Source organism: Euprymna scolopes, chromosome 14 (genome assembly GCF_053919585.1).
Source record: "Euprymna scolopes isolate OS-2025 chromosome 14, ASM5391958v1, whole genome shotgun sequence".
Lineage (NCBI taxonomy): Eukaryota > Metazoa > Mollusca > Cephalopoda > Sepiida > Sepiolidae > Euprymna > Euprymna scolopes.
Window position 1 is genome coordinate 44,769,066 of NC_136495.1, and position 21,329 is coordinate 44,790,394.

The window sequence follows — 21,329 nt, forward strand, 5'->3', positions numbered from 1 at the left end:
TAATTTTTTTAATATATGTTTATTTTTTATATACAAAAAATATTTCTTTAAAAAAAAAAAACATTTTGTTAATATATAAACACATTTAGTCCCAAAAAAAATTAGGCAGCAAATAAAGTAGGCAGGCTGTTCACTAAAATATGACGTCATGCACGTGGTAGTGGTAAGCAAGCAATATCTGTTGAATAATAAACTGTTGATAAGAGATTTTTTTTAGGGGGGGGGTAACAGAATTATAAAATTTCTACAAATACATTTAAGAGAAAAAGAATACAATTTATACTGAAATATTAATAAAAAAAAATCAATTATTGGCGCTTCTACATTATTGAGACGAGATTTTATAGTTGATAAATGGAGTTTTCAGATAAAAAAAAAAAAAAACAATATTTACAATTGATTTTTATTTTTTGTTGTTAATTCTAATAAGTAACAATGGCAAATAAAAAAAAAGAAGCTTCCAAATTATGCAGTCGGAATTACCTGAATATTACTGAATTATTTAAATAATAATAAATAATAATAATAATGAAAAATCTTTTTTTTTAATCGAAACGGAAAATTAAATTCTATTTTTTATATTCTTTAATAAATAATTTTCTATCTTATCGATTTTCGTAATTTTTTGATATCTTAAAAAATACAAGGAATACTTTGTGAAATTCAATATTACGATTTCCCAAATTTCGTCCTAATAGTGTAGAAGCGCCGAATTATTTTATTTTTTATTTATTTTTAAGTTATCGCGTTGTCACATGGATGTTAAAGACTAACATTCGTTTATTTTAATTGTGTTAACTTTTTTCTTTCTTTTTTTTTTTTTTTAAACATATTTACATGCAAAGTCAAGCAATGCTTGCTATATCAACAAAACCAGCAGTATCCTTTTATCCGATATACGGCATTCTTGTACCCAAGCAATTACTAGATCAAAGATTTAAGAGAAAAAGTGTCTACATGTAGTATGTAACCGTTCTTTACGAAGCGTCTTGTTTATTTGCTTTGGCGTGACTTATTACCAACAGTTCTGACGTCACCAGGCAAACAGAATTCTTTAACAGGCCTGCTTTATCGAGGTCGTAATAATGCTCTCGAGTTAACACAAAATATGGCGGCGAGCTTTCTAAAGATTTTGTCAGGAAACGAATTGGATTATGGGAATTTCCGTCACAAAGTTCCAGAAAATAATATACTTTAGAAAAACGTGTTAGGTTTAAATATTTTAGAAATATAAATCTTGGTCATTTTGATTTTTTAATAATTATATTTCTTACCAAAATAAAATACAAATATAAAAAGAAATAATAATAATTTGCACTACTTCGAAAACGAGGCTGGTGAGACGAAGTAGTCTTAAGAATATATTAAAAATAATAATAATAATAATAATAATAATAATAATAATTGGAAATATTTCTGTTCGACGGTTTTAATTTAAATCTTTCTTTTAGAAAGTAAAATGATTAATTGTGGCTTGCGTAAATTGTCTATATTTTCACTTATTTCATTTTACTATTGAACCTATCATACGAGCGACTCGCTCGTCGAGCGAGCACATACAAAATTAAAAAAAAAAAACGAATAAATTGTTTTCGCTTTGAACGTATATTACTTTTAATGTTTAATTGTTAAAAAAAAAAAAAGACTAGGTAGGAACGTGGAGCCTGCGTGAACATGTTTTTTTTTTTTTAATAGCTGCTCCCTGAAAGCGCATGCACAAAAGCTTTTCGTTGGTTTGTAGAATCACGAAAACTTTTTTGAAGCTGCTTTTTGGTGTTAAAAAAAAAAAAAAAAAAAAAAAAAAAAGCATTATTTGAATATATATGAAAAAATAAATGTCATAAAAATATTTATCGGAGATAATATAATGATAAAAACGAAATAAAAGTATGAATCAAATTTAATTAAAGAAATAATTTTTTTTAATAAAATAAATACATGCGCGATTAAAAAAAATGAAAGAAAACCTTTTGCGTATTATAGGGAACAGAACAGCCATAAAAAAAAAAAAAAAAAAAATTAAAAAAAGACATTTACGCAGGGTTCACGTTCCCTGTGAAGTACCAAAAAGTATTTTTAAAATACTAAGTTACACCTCTCCTCCACCCCAAATAAAAAAAAAGTATTATTGTGGGGAGCACTACTGCAGTCCAGTGTTCACTGTTCCACAATAATACTTTTTTTATTATTTGATTTCAGAATTATTTCATCATAGTCTTTCTAAATTGAAAATATATAACAGTATATTTTTTAATAAATTTCATAATTGATGATATGTAGATTGAATATTTCTTTAATTTGCGGATTTATTATTTTAAATAATTAGCGATAATCATGTAGCGGTAATCGTTAAAGATCGCGTCCATTGCAGAAAAATATTATGCATACGCATTAAAAATGACTTTATCTTGTTGTTTTTGTTAAATATTAAATCACAAATTATTTCGCGTTAAAATCCAGTTAGCATTGCGCATATACCTTGAGAAAACACGCTTGAAATGTGTCAACACTGGTATGAATAAGCGGAATCACATGACATCAGACCAAATTCGGTTGCCATTTTGTTTTGATTTCGCTTATTCAGATAATGTTGACAAATTTCGGTACTTGTTAAGATAGACAGATCGACTTTTTAAATATGTCCTTGTAACCAAAAATTATATTACTTAATAATGTAAGAAATTCTACAGAAATAAGCAGGTTTCTCATTGGTCGGTTTGTCCGCCCACGATTTTGTTTGAACCTATATCAGATTGCTTGTTATTACTAACTGCCGAGGGTATTCTTGGCGCCAAATTCATCTTTTCAGATCACCAGTTTCGATATAGACACAGGTTGAAATGGACATTTGAAATTCACTCGAAGCTTGTAGCCTCGAAATCACTTTGTCTCATAATTTTTTTTTTACATAGGCGTCACCACTTATCAAGGCCGAGAGGCCACTCAAGGATAAGGGTTAAAGAGTGTAGAGTCGTCAAAAGGACAATATAGTAATCGATAGTAATGGAGGCTCGGTAAATTTGTTAAACTTGTTCACGTTGAACTTGAAGACACCCATATTATAGACAGTTGGTCGTTTGCGTGACACTGCTGTCCGAACTTTCACTTTCTGGTTACCACTTGACGCGTCTTCTCTCCACTCCAAAACGAACTTCTGCAACTTTAGCTTTTCTCTCCCCGAATCCGACTTTTCTCTTCTACAAATACAACTTCTCTGCTCGCAATCTAACTTCCGAATGCCTTCCTTCCCCAAATCACTCCTCTTTTATCTCCAATCAGGAGCATCTCATTTGCATACCTCGTGGTCACCCTGTAGGCATATAAAGAAACAGGGCAGCCATTTTTGTTTCTTTCTTCTTCATTATGAACACGAGGTAAGCCACACAAAAACGCAGTCGGTCGGTCTTGTTTCTTTTTTCTTAATTTACACCACACGCCCCCCGATCTTCGAGATCAATAGGATACTTCGTAATCCTCCATCCAAGCAAGCCGCCTCCTCTCACGTCGAGGCCTCTGGGGGACAACTTCTCGGGGGTTAACGTTTTCAGGTTCACTACAACGCGGGCCTAAGTCAGGACGAGCAGCATCATTTGCTTCTTGGTGGCCCTCGATTTCCCCTTCTTCACTGCCCTCACTGCATACCGGCAATGTCACACGACGCAGGTCTAAGATATGCCGGGGAACGCCATTCACCATCACATTGTTCTTCGACTGCAATCCTGTTACGACCCCTCTTTTCCAACGAGTGGTACACTGTGCATTGGGGGGTTTCACCCACACCTCTTCACCTACTTTGATAGTGGCTTCTTCACTCTCAATTCCTGCTGTTTTGTTGCACGGATGCCGCCACTTATATGTGAAAACGGCCCTATGAGGCACAGTTGTCTCATCTTGTTTGGTCTTCGGCGAGATGTTATACCAAAACACCGCCTCTATGGGTGATACGTTGCTTTTTTCCGCAGCGGTTTTAATGGTGCGATGATTCCTCTCCACTATTCCGCTGCCACTCGGCCGATACACTGCTCTGAAAAATTGCCTTACTCCCCACTTATCGCACACCCCTTTAAAGGCTTCTGATCGGAAAGCGGGGCCATTGTCCATTAAGAGTTCCTCAACCGGCCCTCTCTCCAAAAATATCTCCTCGATGACCCCTCCGATCACCCATGCAGCTTCTGCCCTGATCTCTCTCCAGATGGCAAACCTTCCCGGTCCACAGTCGACCATCGACAGATACAATTTGTGGCGATAGTGTGTCACATCAATGGCCAATCGCTTCCAGTCCTCCGCAACGTGTAGCTCTCCTGCTTCGTGTCTGGACGGTCCAGGGTCAATTGATTGGCACTCTCGACAGTTCTCCACCACCTCCCTAACCTCCTCCTCGGTGGTCTCCGGGTAAACCTCTCTGGCTAGGAATAACGTTCGTTCTCGACCAAAGTGGTGCATTTCGTGTGACTCTTTGACTTCTTCCCCTGCACAGCATACCGAGGAGACCTCCTTTCCCTCCTGCAGCCAGGCCTTCTTCACACGTGTCATCGAATCCGCCTTGTTTTTTTCTGACGGGACCAACACAACAGATACTCTCAACTGGAATTCCGCTATCAGGTCGGTGAGCGCTCCGAGTCTGCGCTTGATCAGCATTTCCGCAGCACCCCTGGTCTTAACTCTCTTATCGCCAGTTACTGCCGACCGAATCCACGACGCTACCGTTGCCGAATCGGTTTTGACTTCAATTATTTTCAATCCCCATTTCAGGGCCAGATTGATTCCTTTTATAGCGGCATCTAGTTCTGCTACGTTGATATGGGAGAAGTCGTTGTTTTTTCTTAGCCACGCCGCATCCTCCACAGTTACCCCTCCTATCTCTAGTACGACGCCCAACGCCAGGTTACTGGCATCGCACCAAACCGCACCCGCGTCTTCGCTGCTGACATACCATTTCCCTTTCACTGGGTCCTCATTCCTCACTCTCGCAATGACTTCTTGCAGCATGTTCATGACCTCCTTCGTCACACGGCCCTCCCAGCCATCAGTGCCTGTTTGTCGTTTAATAAAGCTGCATGCTATCCTTAGCCAGCCAGCGATAGGATAGTGCCCGACCAGCCTCCCGCAGACTGAGAAGAGTTCTCGCCTCGTCAGCTCAGATCCGACTTCGGGTATTGCATTCCCTCGTTCGAAGACAAGGCTTTCTTTTCCATCTCGCCTTAGTTTCAACCCCAGCACCGCTCCTCCATCTAGGGCCTCCGCCGGTTTTGCAGTTAACCCATACTTCTCGACATGGCTTCTTACTTTCTCTGCTGTCACCTCTGCCTCCTCCACCAGGATGTCGTCAATGTACGAACTAGTGGCCTCCTCCACTGTACAGTCTTTGCTCAGCACTGTCTTCAGCACGGCAGTCATATAATTGGGGGCTGAACTCAGCCCAAAGCTTAACCTCGTCAGACAATACACCCGCCCCTTGTACCGGACCAGTTGGTACTGCCAGAGTTTTTCATCTACATGGATCTGCAGATATGCCGATTTCAGATCGACAATCTTAGTGGCCCGCCCCATTCTTCTCCATTTCCTCATGACCTCCTCACATACGTCGATCCCCGTTCCAGTGTGGCAGGCTACGTGTCTGTTCAATTCCCTAAAATCCAGCACGGGCCTAATCTTGTTTTTGGTAGGCTGAACAACCGCCAGTAGTGGCAACACTCCTTTTTCTTCCCCTGTCCACGGTTTCAGAATTCCTTCTTTTATCCACCTCTCCACTTCTTCCTCGAATCCTTTTCTTATTTCTCCTCGCAGGGTGTTTTCGTAGCAGCCCACCTTATTCTGTAGTTCTGGGGGCCCGGAGATCCATTTTCATTCCACCGTCCACCTCACGCCATCAAACTTCGCCAGGAAATCTTTGTCCTCAATGCAGCAAACCTCCGGTTTTGGGGTTCTGACGGTTCTATCACCTTCCACTCCTGCCATCCCCACTGCGCCGAGACATCCAAACGTCACTTGGCCCCCTCTTAACGTAGCGCCCCCCAGTCGGTTAATTTCACTCATACCTATAATCACGTCGACACCACCGACCAGATGATTCAACACTAGGGCTTGCAGTCCAATGGGCACCCCTTGCACTATTACTTCCGCTGTCGTCTCTCCTAGGCATTTCACATCCCTGCCATCCACGGTCCTAATAATCCTGGTTCCGCTCCATGACCTCGCGACATTCCTCGCTAACAACGTTGTAGTGCAGCCTGTGTCGACAAGGGCTATGGCTCTCTTCCCATTGACTACCACCAGTAACCGAGGCAATGTTCCATCATGCGCCATTTCCACACAGAAGGGGTAAACACTGGCGCAATAGCTCCCCTTCACTCGTTTCCCTGGTCCCGTGCAGCAACACAATAGCGGCTAATATGCCCCACTTGTCCACATCAGTAGCACGTGATCCCCGGTCTCGGCTCTTTGCAGTCCTTGATCAGATGAGGACCCTGGCGCCGGAAACACTTGATGGCAGGTCTCCCCTCCTGTCGCCTCGCCGGCTGCCTCTCATTCAAGTGAGGCCTCATGCACATATTTCCACTCACAGCTGCAGCCACGATTGGGCTTTTAACATTTTTCACTAGGACTCTGGCGTGGACCAAGAGATCGTCCACTTCCATAGAATGGATCCCCGTGATTCTCTGCATGTTCGCAGAGATTTCCTCTGGGAAGCCGTTCACTAGGTACAGCTTTACCGTCATCTCCAGGCTCCTCCCCACGTAACCAGCCAACCCTGCCAGTCTCCTGATCTCTGCCGCAAAGACGTCAACGGACTCGCCGGTCCACCTCAAACTTGACAGCTTGCCAAGTGCTTCAAATGGGCCCTCAGCGAAGGCCAATTTCAGCCTTTGCTCCACTAAGGCAAGGTCTTCCTTGTCTTCATCTCGCATCTGCTGGTAAATCGTGAGGGCTTCCCCCTCTAAGTATAGCGGCAGCAGGGTGACAACATCTTCTATCTTTTGCAGCTTCGCCACCATTTTTAATTTCTCCAGCCACTTAATCAGGTCACCCTCCCCAGTAAAGGGTCTCAACATCTGAGTGCTCAGTCTCCACTCAGCCATGTTAATTTGCTTGATGTGCCGAAATAGCTTGTCGTTTGCGTGACACTGCTGTCTGAACTTTCACTTTCTGGTTACCACTTGATGCGTCTTCTCTCCACTCCAAAACGAACTTCTGCAACTTTAGCTTTTCTCTCCCCGAATCCGACTTTTCTCTTCTACAAATACAACTTCTCTGCTCGCAATCTAATTTCCGAATGCCTTCCTTCCCCAAATCACTCCTCTTTTATCTCCAATCAGGAGCATCTCATTTGCATACCTCGTGGTCACCCTGTAGGCATATAAAGAAACAGGGCAGCCATTTTTGTTTCTTTCTTCTTCATTATGAACACGAGGTAAGCCACACAAAAATGCGGTCGGTCGTTCTTGTTTCTTTTTTCTTCATTTACACCACAAGAGTGTACAGTAGTCAAAAGGACAATATAGTAATCGATAGTAATGGAAGTTCGGTAAATTTGTTAACTTAAGTGTAACGGCTCATCAGAAACTTGTTCACGTTGAACTTGAAGACAACCATATTATAGATAGTTGGAAAGCAGGAAAATGGAAGACAATTCCACAGGCGTGCAGTTCTAAGAAAGAAGCTTTGATCATGGAATCTACGTTTAGGTTTAGGCACAGATAAAGAGTGGTGGGAATTATTGATAGTGTTTTCAGCTAGTTTCTTGGGAAAGTTTGGTGAGGGGGGGCACAGATGTAAACTCAGTCGAACACTTTCTATGAAAATAACGATAAAGCAGAGACAAACTCGCAACATCTCTTCTGTGAGATAGAGGTTGCAGCGAAGTGAAAAGGTGTTGCGGGCCAGGATATAAATATCCTAACTCGCTACAAAAGAAAATAATGAAACGAATGGAAAGAAGGAAACAAAACTTAATTGCTGGATAAAATAAACATGTCGTTTATTTTCTGTCGAAAATAAAGGGGTTTAGGAGGAACACGTGTTCATTCAGTTGTTGACGACTATGCGCATGGAAAAGAAAGGAATGAAGTAGAGGAACGAGAAATGGCAGTCCCACATGTAGAAAAAGAAAGAGAGAGAGTGTTAGCCTCAGCAAAGCCGCACATGCATGATAGCAGTCGTCCATGTGGAAAAGTCTTCACGCCAAGAGCTGTGGACGCGAACTTGTCTGGTTGACGAACATGTGTGTACATGTGTGTACGTTAGCGTGTGCGTGTATGCACATGAATGTGAGTGTATATACGTGAACGTGAATATGTGTATGTGTCTGTGTGGGCATGTGTATGTGAGGAAAAAAACATGTTCGAACAAGACTCCCCCTCCTGGGGAGAAAAAAATATATATAAGAAAAACATATTTTTTTTTTATGTATATATTTTTTTTTTTTTTAATAAGTTATGTATTGTTTGAAATGTTTTGGCCAATGAACTTTTCGACCCGTTTTTGTTGTTATTTGTGGTGTGTTGTTTTTTTGTAATTTCTTTGTCAGTTTGTGAGTGTATATGTTCTTGTATTGGAGTAGGAGAAATGTGTAATTGTTCGTCTATGAATGCAGGTTTAAGTCTGTCTATTGCGATAGTGTCTTTGTTATCTCTTTAATATGGTAAAATACTTTGCATTTCTGTCAAGAACTAGATAAGGTCCGGAATAATTTGGACAGAGTGGTTTTTTGACTGCGTCGTTCCTGATAAAAACGTATTTACAGGTGTGAATATCGCTTGGAACGAAAATGTTCGTGTCTGGCTTTTTGGTTGGGGTGAATTTTAATCGTGACATTTTATATTTTAAATCCGTCACAAAAGCTGTCGTTGAGGAAATGCCTGTATAGTTTTCGCAGAATTGTCCTGGTAAAATCAGTGCTGATTCGAAAACTAATTCTGCAGGTGTGCTCTGCAAATCTTCCTTCACAGTGTTGCGAATTGCTAGGAGAATGAGTGGCAAATTGTCTGACCAGTCCGCTTTGTTTTCGTTCATAGCCAAAGATGCTTTTAATTGTCTATGAAACCGTTCCACCATACCGTTTGCATAAGGGTGGTAGACAGTAGTCTTAATGTGCTTTGTTCCCAACAAATGGTTGAATTCAGGGAAAAGAGTTGATTGAAACTGTGAGCCCCTGTCCGTTGTGATTACGGAGGGCACTCCGAAAATCGCTATCCAATCTTGTAAAATCGCTCTGGCTATTGTTGCGACTGATGTCTTTCACTGGTATTGCTGTCGGCCATCTGCTGAATCTATCAACTATAGTAAGGATGTGGGTATGTCCTTTTGAAGTGGGCAAGGGTCCAACCAAGTCGATATGAACATGAGTAAACCTAGCATCTGGTACACTGAAAGTTCTTGAAGATGATTTTGTGTGCCTGTGAACTTTGTTTTTTTGGCAAGGAATGCAAGTTTTAGTCCAACTACGGATTCCGTATTTATATTTGGCCAAACAAAACGTTCCGCTATTAATTTCACAGTGTCACGTTTTCCTGGGTGGGACAAATTGTGGAAGTGCTGGAAAACTTGTCGTCTGAGGCTGGGTGAAATATAAGGGCGAGGGTGTTTTTGTGAAACATCGCAATAGAAAGTTGTTATTCCGAACGGTTTCAGCATTTCTTTTAGCTTCAGTGAAGTTTTGTCCATTATAGCTGGGAGCGTGGTATCAGCTAATTGCTCTGGTGCTATTAATTCCATACTTAGTGGAGTGGAATTTAAAGAAGCAATTGTTGCGTGACATAAAGCGTCAGCAACAATGTTTTCTTGTCCTTTTACGTACCATATATCGGTAGAATATTGAGCTATATAGTCAAGATGTCGAATTTCTCGTGGACCATATTTGTTGACGTGTGTGTAGAGCAAATGTTAGGGGATTATGATCCGTATAAATGGAAAATTTTCTGCCTTTGAGATGTTTAAAGTGCTTAATTGCAAGGTAAATTGCAAGTAACTCTCTCGAGAAAGTGCTATATTTAGTCTGCGCTTTGTTTAACTTGGCAGAGAAGAATGAAATAGGGGTCATTTTTTTGTCAGAAATTTGGTGAATGACAGCTCCTACTGCTATTTCTGATGCGTCCGTCATAAGTGTAAGTTCCATTGTATCGCTATCTTGGATATATGTAAGTTTAATGAAGTTTGCCAAAGCAGTTTTCGATTGTCGAAGGCCTGTAGTGCGAGTCCTTCCAAAACTAACTGTTGGTTTTTGGTTCGTTTTTTTAACAAGTCCATTAAAGGTGCGAGTGACACGGAGCAGTTAGGCAAAAAGCGTTGGTAATATGCCTACAAAACAGCGTACTTGTCTGACAGATGTCGGTAGAGAGAAATTTGAAATGGCACTTACGTTTTCAGACAAAAGGGAGATTCCATCCTTGTTGATTAAATGTCTGAGAAATTGAACTTCCTGGTGACCAAAAACACATTTATCACTGGTTAGTTTCAGACCAAAATACAACAGTCTTTCAAAAGTTTGTTCCAGGTGTAGCCAGTGTTCTTCGAGGTTTCTGCTGGCAATTAAAACGTCATCCACATATGCGAATATGAATGGCAGACCTCTGAAAACTTTGTCAATCAAACGTTGGAAAGTTTGACAGGCGTTTCTCAGCCCAAAAGGCATCCTTAGGAACTTGTAAAGGCCAAATGGTGTGGTCAGTGCAGTTTTATGAATGTCTTCTTCTGCGACTGGAATTTGAAAATATGCCTTTACGAGGTCCAGCTTGGAGAAAATTGTGACGCCTTGGAGTCCATTGGCGTCCATTGGCGAAGTCATTGATATGGGGGATAGGATATCTATCCGCCATGTGGTGTTGTCAGCTTTCTGTACCATGTGGAGTGATTATGACCAAGCACTTTTCGAGGGCCGTATTATCCCCATGTGGAGTAGGTTTTGAAACTCGGATTTTGCCAATTTGTATTTATCCGGTTTCAAGCGTCTGGGGGTTGAATAGACGGGCAGTCCTGTGGTCTTAATATAGTGCTTAGCGCTATGCTTGATGGCGTCTGTGTTTTTAAAGGGCTGGGAAAGTTGAAGAAATTTTTGGAGTAACCGGCGGACGTGTAAATCTTCGGGTTGGGCAGCGCTGATTCCAGTTGTTAAAAATTACAAGGTAGTTCCTCTCACCGAAATCTTCGTTTCGTTGTCTGTCAATGCGTGATGAGTCATGTCGACAGACAGGTTGAAATGGGATAAAACGTCTGCCCCCCAAATTGGAGTGGTCATGCTGGGTATGGTGAAATTCCAGAAAAAATTCCTTCGCATTTCAAGGTTTAAATTTAAAGTTTTCTCGCCAAAAGTGGGTATTTTTGTACCGTTGGCGGCTTGTAGGTTGAAAAATTGGGTCCCTGTTGGATGGCCATGCAGTGTCGGTATGACACTGATTTCCGCTTCAGTGTCTATTAAAAAGTTATATCCGTGAATTTTGTCACAGATATAAAACAGACAACCTTTTTTTTGTGCTCCAGCTACAGTCATCGTCGTTACTAGCTGGAAGGTTTGTTTCCCTGCACTGTTTTTTTGAACGCGCAGGGTGTAGTGCATTTTCTCGTGTCAACGCCAAATCTCCTGTGGTAGAAGCAAACATCTTGTCTTTCTCGTGACGTGGACCGGTTCCTGCTTAAACTTCTTCGCCTGTAACTTTGTCGCGTGTCGTTGTAGTTTCTGAGATAATGTTGACGCGTTTGAAGTACGTCGGCTAGCTGCTTTGAAAGCTTTTCAACCGTAGACTTTAATTCGGCTAATTCCTCATCTCGGTTTTAGTCAGGTTGCCGTTGGTGGGCGTATACTTGTCGGTTTCGGGAACTTTCATGAATTCTGTCGGCTATGTCGGCGAGCTTTTCTGTTGCCGTCTCCTCCCACATTGGAGTGAGGATTTGCTTGGTAGTTGGGGGTAATTTACCCAACCATAGACTCTTCATGATGCTGTCCGACATTTTGTCGTTTCCCAGCAAGGCTTTCATATGGCGAAGTAGTTGAGAAGGTGTACAGTCTCCTAACTCAACTTGTGTGAACAAGTTATGAAGCATGGCTTCGTTAGAAACACCAGTTCGTTGCAGGATTGCTTGCTTCAGCATGTTATACAGTCTTTCCTCAGGTACATTTTCGAGAAAATCTGTGACTTCCTCTACCACCTTCAATGGCAGATTTTCCACTAGGTAACAATAACGCGCTCATTGTGACATTACCTGTTTAGCGTCAAATATGGTCTGTGATTGGACGAACCATATTTTTGTATTTGTCGGGTTGAAGGGTGGAATATTTAATGCCATGGTTTCATTGTAGGAGTCCGTCTGTTGAAGTTCCATTTTGTTTTTTTTAGAGAAAAATTATTTTTCGTGCGTGCTGTGGATTTGTGTAGAAGAGTTTAGTTTACACCACGTGTTTCGTTCAAACACATTCATTTCATTTTAAAATAACGGGGTCACCATCGTTTGTTGCGGGCCAGGATATAAATATCCTAACTCGCTACAAAAGAAAATAATGAAACGAACGGAAAGAAGGAAACAAAACTTAATTGCTGGATAAAATAAACATGTCATTTATTTTCTGTCGAAAATAAAGGGTTTAGGTGGAACACGTGTTCATTCAGTCGTTGATGACTTCGCGCGTGGAAAAGGAAGGAATGAAGTAGAGGAACGAGAAATGGCAGTCCCGCATGTAGAAAGAAAGAGAGATTGTTGGCCTCAGCAAAGTCGCGCGTGCATGATAGCAGTCATCCATGTGGAAAAGTCTTCAAGCCAAGAGCTGTGGACACGAACTTGTCTGGTTGACGAACCAAGGCAAAAGGGAAGAAAGGAAGTTGAATGTTAGTTGTTGACTTTTATACCGGGGTCAGTGTTCTGACTGCGCATGTCTAGATTTTCTTTCAGGGGAAGTGACGTTTCCCATGTGTGCATACATGTGTGTACTTTAGCGTGTGTGTATGCACATGAATGTGAGTGTATATACGTGAACATAAATATATGTTCGTGTCTGTGCATATGTGTGTGCGTACATGTGGGCGTGTGTATGTGAGGACAAAAACATGTTCGAACAAAGGACATCTTCCATGAGGCACACAAAGTCTATTTTGAACTCTATCAAGGCAGGACAAGTCCTTTCTAGCAGCTCCTGCCCAGATGTGGCAACAGTATTCCATCCTTGGGTGTACCTGACTCTTATATAGATAGAGAATTGCATCAGCAGTGAAATATTTACTGGATCGATAGAAGGATCCCGCCATTTTTCCATATAATGTCTGTCAGAGATGAAATTAAGGTCTACAGTTTGACCTGTCATTTATCCAGTCATCTACAGTGAACTCCATGAGGCTATTGGACTAGCAGCATCCATCTTGGAAGGCATCACTCAACTCTTACACCTGTTGCAGTGTTCTTCGTTAGTGGAGTTTTGTATCCAGCATATTGTGAAGATGAACTATTACCCTTTTAGGCTGTTACCAGCCCAGTACGGTAGATAGCTAAAGTTGACACATCTTTTGCAACTTGGATCTTTTTACTATTGAGATATAAAAAGGTGTATTATGCATTGTATTCTTTGGCAGCCATCTTTTTTACGTGCGTGCACGCGCCATAAACAAATCTATTAATCTATGACTGACACTGCACGCGCGTAAAAAAGATGGCCGCCAAAGAATACAATGCATAATACAACTTTTTATATCTCGATAACTAATTATTTCTGCACAATTTCAATGCAATTTGCGCATTCAGCATAGTCGAAAACCCATAAAAGGTGTCATTTAAAAGAAAAATATGTGGAGGTGGACCTAATCTAAAAAAATACTGATAAAATTTACGTTTAAGTTTAAAAAGTGAACTTGTAATTTCTGATTGGTTTTCTTTTTTCTGCCAATGCCAATGTGAGAATTTCTGACATCGTTTTTTTTTTTTTTTTTTTTTTTTTTTTTTGTAAAAGATAGTTCCCCCACCTCTTCTTGGTTGTTTTTTTTTTGTTTTTTTGTTTTTTTTCTTGCAAGAGTCACGTTCATTTATGATTGTAGTTTAAAGTCTTATAATCGTTAACTTGCAATATAAATGTCTATGTTTCTTTTGTCGGATTATTGATTTTTTTTAATATTGTAGCGTTCTTAGATTTGTCGTAATTTGTAAATTAAAAAAAAAAAAAAGTACATTGTGCATTTAATCTTTGTAACTGAAAAAAAAAAATGTCAATCTTATTAAATTGTAACTCGAGATAAAAAAAAAAAATTTTTTTCTTCTTTCATTATTCATCAAGTGAAGATATTGATATTCCATGACCAAAAGATAATATAAAAAATTACTAATTGTAATTTTTATTAATGTCGTTTGTCTGTTGATTAAACATTGTGTTGGAGAATTTAATTTTTTCAGACTTGTAGGGGACTAGGATATATATAAATACCCCAATCCCGTTACAAGAGAATAATGAAACGAATGAGGAATTGAAGGAAACAAAGGCTCAGTTAATGGATAAGATAAACGTTGTTTATTTGCTATTGAAAGAAATGAATGTTTTAGTTATGATGTGTCCGAGCGTATGTAACCAATGCTCGTTGCAGGACTGATGTTGTAGCAAGAAAGGAAATGTGTTTTCATCTCAAGTTCGGGTCACTATTGTTTGTTCGCGCGTGGGAAGAGAAATACATGTTGTAGGAAAATTGAGAATGGTAGTCCAGCGTGCGTATGCATTGATAAGGAATTAACTTCTGTGGGGGTAGTATAATTAAACAAAGCGTACTTATCTTTTCAGACGACGGGGGTGGTAAGTGGCGACCAGTCGTGCTACTTCGGTGATATGTGTCAGGCTTTTAACTGGAGAGCGACGACTACATTTATCAACCTAGCGGCGCGGCGTTTTTGCCTCCTGTGTTTTTCTTCTTTTTCTTCTTTGGTTTGTGTAAGATAGGCATTGTTAGAATTGAAGGCGTCTCGGCTTATAACGTGAGAGCGGAGTTGGCTTCAGTTCACTGGTGCCTTATTTCTTCTTCTTCTTCTTCATCTCTTTAGGTCCGGTGGAAGAATGTCTGCGCGTTCACTGACGCAGCTGGGCGAATCTCCTTTTCTTTTCTTTTTCTTCTTCATTTCTTTAGGTCGGGTGGAAGACTGTCCGTGCGTTCACTGACGCAGCTAGGCGAATCTCTCCTCTCTTTCTTTCTGGTCCCCTCCTTTTATAGTCGTAAACCGGCTTCCAGCGGCTGTGATAATTTAGGCCTTTATTTTCGGCGGGGAGCTCTGCCATTGGTTCATAATTCTTTTTATGGTTTCTTATTTTTCTTTTTCCAAACGGAAGCGATGCGTGGAGCCATGTGCAAACGACGATTTTTTATTTTGTCTCTTATGCTGGAGACGTTAGCATCCGGTTGGCATGTTCCCACAGACTGCTCCACCATGCGGTCGAAATTATTTTCGGCTTAGCGAAGGTTTCACTTGCACTATTAAATTTATATCGTTGGTTTAATAGATATTTTTATTTAACCGGTCCCCAAATTCTTCCTTTTTTTTTCTCGATGACAATAATTTAATGTTATCGGAGAATTATAACACATTGTGGTTTCGCGCCTTTTTTTATTCCCATGTGGGAACGGCCATTTTGATCTTTCTTAATTGGGTTATTGGTAGTGTTGAAGTATCATGGCTAATTCGAATTTGCTTTCTTGAATAGAAGCAAAAAAATTTCAAATAATGACGACCTTGGCTTGGTTAGGCCAGAAGCTAGATAGGGGTTCTGCCAGGAATTTTTCGTCAGATATACATAAATGGATTTCCGAGCTGAACGATCTTTTCAACCAATTAGTTTTGAAGTCCTCGCACAGTTTATGGCAGAAGTTAAGGAATTGGCAAGTTTACAAACCAACCTTGGAAATTCTAATACTACTGTTCCTCTGAAGATGGAGATAGTGTCTTCAATTCAGCGGGGATCCGTCTTTTAAATAAATTCGAATTTCGTAGTTTCCTTAGAAAATTCGAATTCTGTACGTCTAATTTGGATGATGGGAATAAGTTTCTTTTACTTAAATCTAGATTGGTGGGAAAAGCTTTTGATCTTGTATCCAATTTGGATATAAATCCCGAAAATTACGAGCAGGCTTGGCTTGTTTGAAGGGAAAATATTTTAATTTATCTTTGATTATGAACCAAATATTTGAAAATATCATTCCTCGACCAGCACAATTTTTTCCGATTAAGACCTCAAAATTCTTCTTGAACGCGTTAAGCTAGAATTGATTGAGATGGACAAATCCTTTAACACAGATTTTTTTTCTGATAATTCTACATCAGAAACTATGATTGCTCACAAGAGTGTGCGCAGAGAATTGATGAACATTTCTCTTCTCTTTCTTCGATCATATTTTTTTTTTTTTTTTTTTTTATTACATTTTCACCCCAAACAAGGCAAATTGCCACTTTAGTGTAGGGGGCTACTATCAGGGGCAACAACTACTGGGGTACTATGTAGGGATTTGGGCAGCAAGGTGTCGGTTCACATTACACTTGAACTTCTGCACATCACTACTGTTGGGGAAGCAGGGACCTGGAATGGAATTCCAGAGTCTTGCGGTTCTGGGGAAGAAACTATTGGAGTAAAAAGATCTTTTACATCTAGGGACCTCTACAGTGTGGGGGTGGGATCTAGTAGCCTGTCGGGTTTGTCGAGGGTGCTCGCGTCGTGGGGGCACAAGTGATTGCAGTTCGTCAGAGCATTCACCACTAAAATACTTGTAGAAAAGGCAGAGGGATGCAACATTTCGTCGATGGGACAGAGGCTGAAGCTTAGATACCAGTTCAGGCCCTATCAGGTTTGCGACTCTCTTTTGAACCTTGTCAAGGAGCGAGAGACTAGTAGCAGATGCACCAGCCCAGATGTGGTAGCAATACTCCATACATGGGCGAATGGTGGCCTTATAGAGGTACAGGATACTTTCGGGTGTTAGTAGTTTTCTAGCACGGTAGAGAGAGCCTACCTTTCTTGCAGCGGCCCTGGCAATGCCTTCAATGTAATTGTTCCAACTCATGTTTCCTGTACACTTTCGACATTTCAGATATTATGATGGCGACACCTTTCGTTGTGCTGTGGCGGGAAAATAGCCTGCCAAAAATGTTGGCTTCTTCATTGGATCCAAAGTCTAATCTGGCGATATGTTCTGAGCCTAAACAACAGTAATACAAAAAAAGAGTAGTAATAACTCTAAGTCTCTCACTAATAATGACGAGATTAATAAATTTTGCAAATTATGTAGGGTTACTGATCACTTAAAATTTGTCCCAAATATCGGGACTTTGAGTCGAAAATTATAAGAGCCAAAGAACTCAAATTATGTATTAGGTGCCTAGGTGAGCACTCAGACTGTTTGCAAGGGGATAAAGGGTTTTCTTTATCCTTGCGCTGTTTGTGATTTTAAGAACCATTTTTCTATTATGTGCCCCAAAAGTCCAAACTCTTTGTGGGACATACATCATTATTGGGACAGGAAAATGTGTATTCCCTGTATTCAAAATATCAATAAAGGTGAAAGGGTGCCCGGTCTATTTTTACTGTCTTTTGGATACGGGTAGCCAGAAATCTTTCTTTTCTGGGGTAATATTAAACCATTTAAGCCCAGGGAATAAATTAAAATCAGGGATGGTGGAAATGCCTGTTAATACGTTTGTGGGGATTAATTCATTAAAACTTAGGGAGCTGGAGGTGTCTCTTAAATTGGGACATCAGCATCCCTTTCCTTTTTCTGTCTTATTTGCAGATGATTTAAGATTAAAATTCCAAGTGGATAAATTTGATGAGATCACATCAAAATTGACTAAAGAGGATTTTCGTCTTTGTCCTGGATACTCTAAATTGAATAGGTATGCTATTCACGGCATAATATGCCTGGATTTCATTCAACAGATAAATAACCTCCGTTTAATAAAATGTTTGGGAGGTTCTGTATGGCAACTCCACAAGTACATAATTCCCTTCGATGAAGGGTCTAAATTTTTGAAATTCAATGCAAAGGTTAAGGAACAGTTATCAGCCTTTGATCAAGTTATTAAAGCACTACCTACATGCAATTCATACTTAATTGATAGCGTGTTAAATCCTATTGCTACTTATGAAGATGCGCTTCAACCGTTTTTCGACGATTCTGCTGTTGAATGTGGAGTAGAAAGGTTTTTAACCCTAGACTCCATTAGTATTTTGTCTCAGATGAATTTAAAGAACATTTCAAATCAACCACTATTGTTCATTATACCATTCCCCTTTATTCTGCTTGGCATGGGAAGCATGGGAAAGATCGATTAAAACTTTTAAACAGTGTCTGTCAAAGTTGTTGGGTAGGAGGAAAGTCGGTTATGTTGATTTCCTAACTGCCCTTTCGGACGTTCAAAAGGTCATAACGTTTATTTCAGCTTCAGATAGAAGCCTCGATATTCTGACCCTAACCATTTTTTGCAAATGGGCTATCACCCCTGCTTGCTTATCAATAATTATAGTTCTAAGAATCTCTCTCCAGACCCTCTTAACAGAACTTCACTCTTGCTTTCCCTTGAACTGAGCGACAAATTTGTCTGTAAATTTAGACGTATTTGGCACAATGAATGTTTGCTGTCAATTAGAGAAGTAGACGCCAACATTAAAGATGGCAGCCCCCCGAAAGTGTCAGAGGGCGAAATTATTCTTATCAAATCACCAAATAAGTCCCGATCTTTCTGAGCTTTGGGCAAAGTACTTAAATTATTGGTTGGTAATGACCATAAGGTCTGCTCAGCCTCGATTTTGAAGGATGGGTAGTCCAAGTTCATTCATTAAAAAATATTCATCCCATAGAGGTAAAACATGATTCTGAATCTGAAGTAGCAGAATTTATGGAAGAAGGAGGCCCCCTTCTGCTCTACATGTTCGATCAGCAATGATGTTGCAACTCATGCAATAATTGGTATAATTTCAGTTGTGTTGGGGTTGACCAGCAAGACACCATAGGTGAGTGGGTTTGTCCGAAATTTACGGACAAAATGTCAAAATGGATTCTTGTATTCCATTAACGGCGTCATTGACTTAAGTTAAAGTCACTTTCTTTTTATTATTGATAATTTATCTTCATAGAATTATTGGTTACAAATTTGGAATTTTGGCAACAGACAGTCACACATTGAATTCATTACTTGACAAATTTCTTACCTGTCACTTATTGACAGTTTTTTGAAGTACATCATTATCTTATTTAAAAAAGTAATGATTTTCCATTACTTTTTCTTCCTTTCCTTGGCAATGTGTAAGAAAGTCTGCAGAAATAAGCAGGCTCCTCATTGGTCGGTTTGTCCACCCACAATTTTGTTTGAACCTATCAGATTGATTGTTATTACTAACTGTAGAGGGTTTTCTTGGCACCAAATTCATCTTTTCAGATCACCAGTTTCGACATAGACACAGGTTTAAATGGATGTTCAAAATTCACTCAAGGCTTGTAGCTTCAAAATCACTTTGTCTCATTGAGACGTTTTAATGCCCTAATGTGGGGCGAAATGTTATTATCATTTGCAAACACCAATACCTTTATGTTGGGCGAATTATTATATTATCGCCTATGGTTGTGCTCTGTGTATCAATCGACTTTCATCATTACAATATAATGTCTGTCAGAGAGGAAATTAAGGTCTACATTTGAGCTAACCTTTGTCTGCCATTCGGACGGTTATTCACAGTGATGACTACTGGACTCTTAGCATTCATCCTTGGAAGGCATTGCTTAACTCATCAACCTGTTGCAACTATTCTTCAAACAGCATGGACTACTGAATCCTGCAATTGGCAGAAAGCTAACACATCTTTTGCAACTTGGATCTTTTTACTTTAATAAAATTTACATTGAAGTTTAAAAGGTGAGCCTGTTGTGATTCTGATTGTTTTCAATATCTCACAACACATTTAAAAAATCGATCCGTCAACTACCTTAACAAGCACCCAAATTTCAAGCATGTTTTGTTCAAGTTGCATGCGTAATGCTAAATGGATTTTAACTCAAAACAAAGATATGATGTTTTAATATTTCACCCTCATGACCTTTAAAAAAAAATTTGTTTATAATCAATTTGAACTGATAGCTATATGTACTCCTAAAAATATTTTCTTTTTTGTGTATATATATTCATATTAAAAACCCTTTTTTCTATTTATTTAAAAAGAAAATACAACTTTCTTATATATGGGTTGGAGAATTGCATTCATCTGCAAAAGATCTAGCTAATTTGCATATTCTTTTAAATATTCATTTTAATTAATTCCCTATTATTTTTTTTCGGTTTTCTTATGGTCTTCTTTAGTTAACTATTATGTGTGATTATTGATGCCTTTGTTCAGTTTGCAAAGATAAAGGATGTCCCCATTATGAGGCAAGGGTTGCACAATCCCCCAACCACACACCTCTCCTGAATCAGCCCTGTTTGAGTCCAGTGGCAAGGAGAACTCCAGGACAACTGGAAACAATGCTAAGATACACAGAGAGCACATACAGTACCTGGAAGTCCCAAATGGTCACCCAGTTAGTACTGACCAGGTTCAACGTTGCTTAACTTTGGCGATCCAGTGGGAACCAGTGCGTCAATGTAATTATGCCGTGTAATTATATGCATACAGATATTCTACATGATTTATACTTGTGTAATATTTGCATAAAAAGGTTATAGTAAACACAAACCTCTTTCTATATATATTTGTTTTAAAAATTTTGCCTACCAAACTCCCCTATCAGATTTTGGCGTACAGATATGAAACTTAATATATATATATATATATATGGTATTCAAACCCATGCAAAACTTTATATTTGGGTTTTAACTGGGGAAAACTGGAGAAAAAGTGTGAAAATTAGAAAAATGAATTTGCCAGATGAAGGTTGAACGACAGCATTAGAAGTATGCAAGCGTAACGTAAGACAGGCATAATTTCCTTGGTTGCTTATTCGTAAACATATGCCATTAATTTGAATACGTACCCAATTGGTAATTGTTAAAATGGACGAATTCTAAAGCATGAGCGTTGAGTTTTTTGTTCGACAACTTAGAATGACAACGAATGGTGGAAGATAATATTGAATACACGAGGAGTTGTTGCAAGTTGAGGGAAGAAAGGAAAAGACTTTCGTGCATTGTATCGACAAGAGGACGTTTTAACACTGTCACTTTTTTTTTGTTCTCTTTTCATTTTATAAAATCATTACTATATATTGGATCCAATATATAATATAATAATAAATACGTAATCTGCATTAATCAAAATATAATATTTAAGCATATTTAATGACCGGGTAATGATAGGCAGCCTGCTAGTTTCTTCATAATTCAGACAATAATTTTTTTCC

The 21,329-nt window shown here is 39.3% G+C and overlaps 1 protein-coding gene across 1 annotated transcript in view; it reads right to left on the minus strand.

Moving 5' to 3' along the window:
- The window catches only part of LOC145292965 (AP-1 complex subunit sigma-2), a 143,114-nt gene that overhangs the window by 239 nt on the left and 121,546 nt on the right, over window positions 1-21,329 (minus strand). The window lies entirely within an intron of this gene.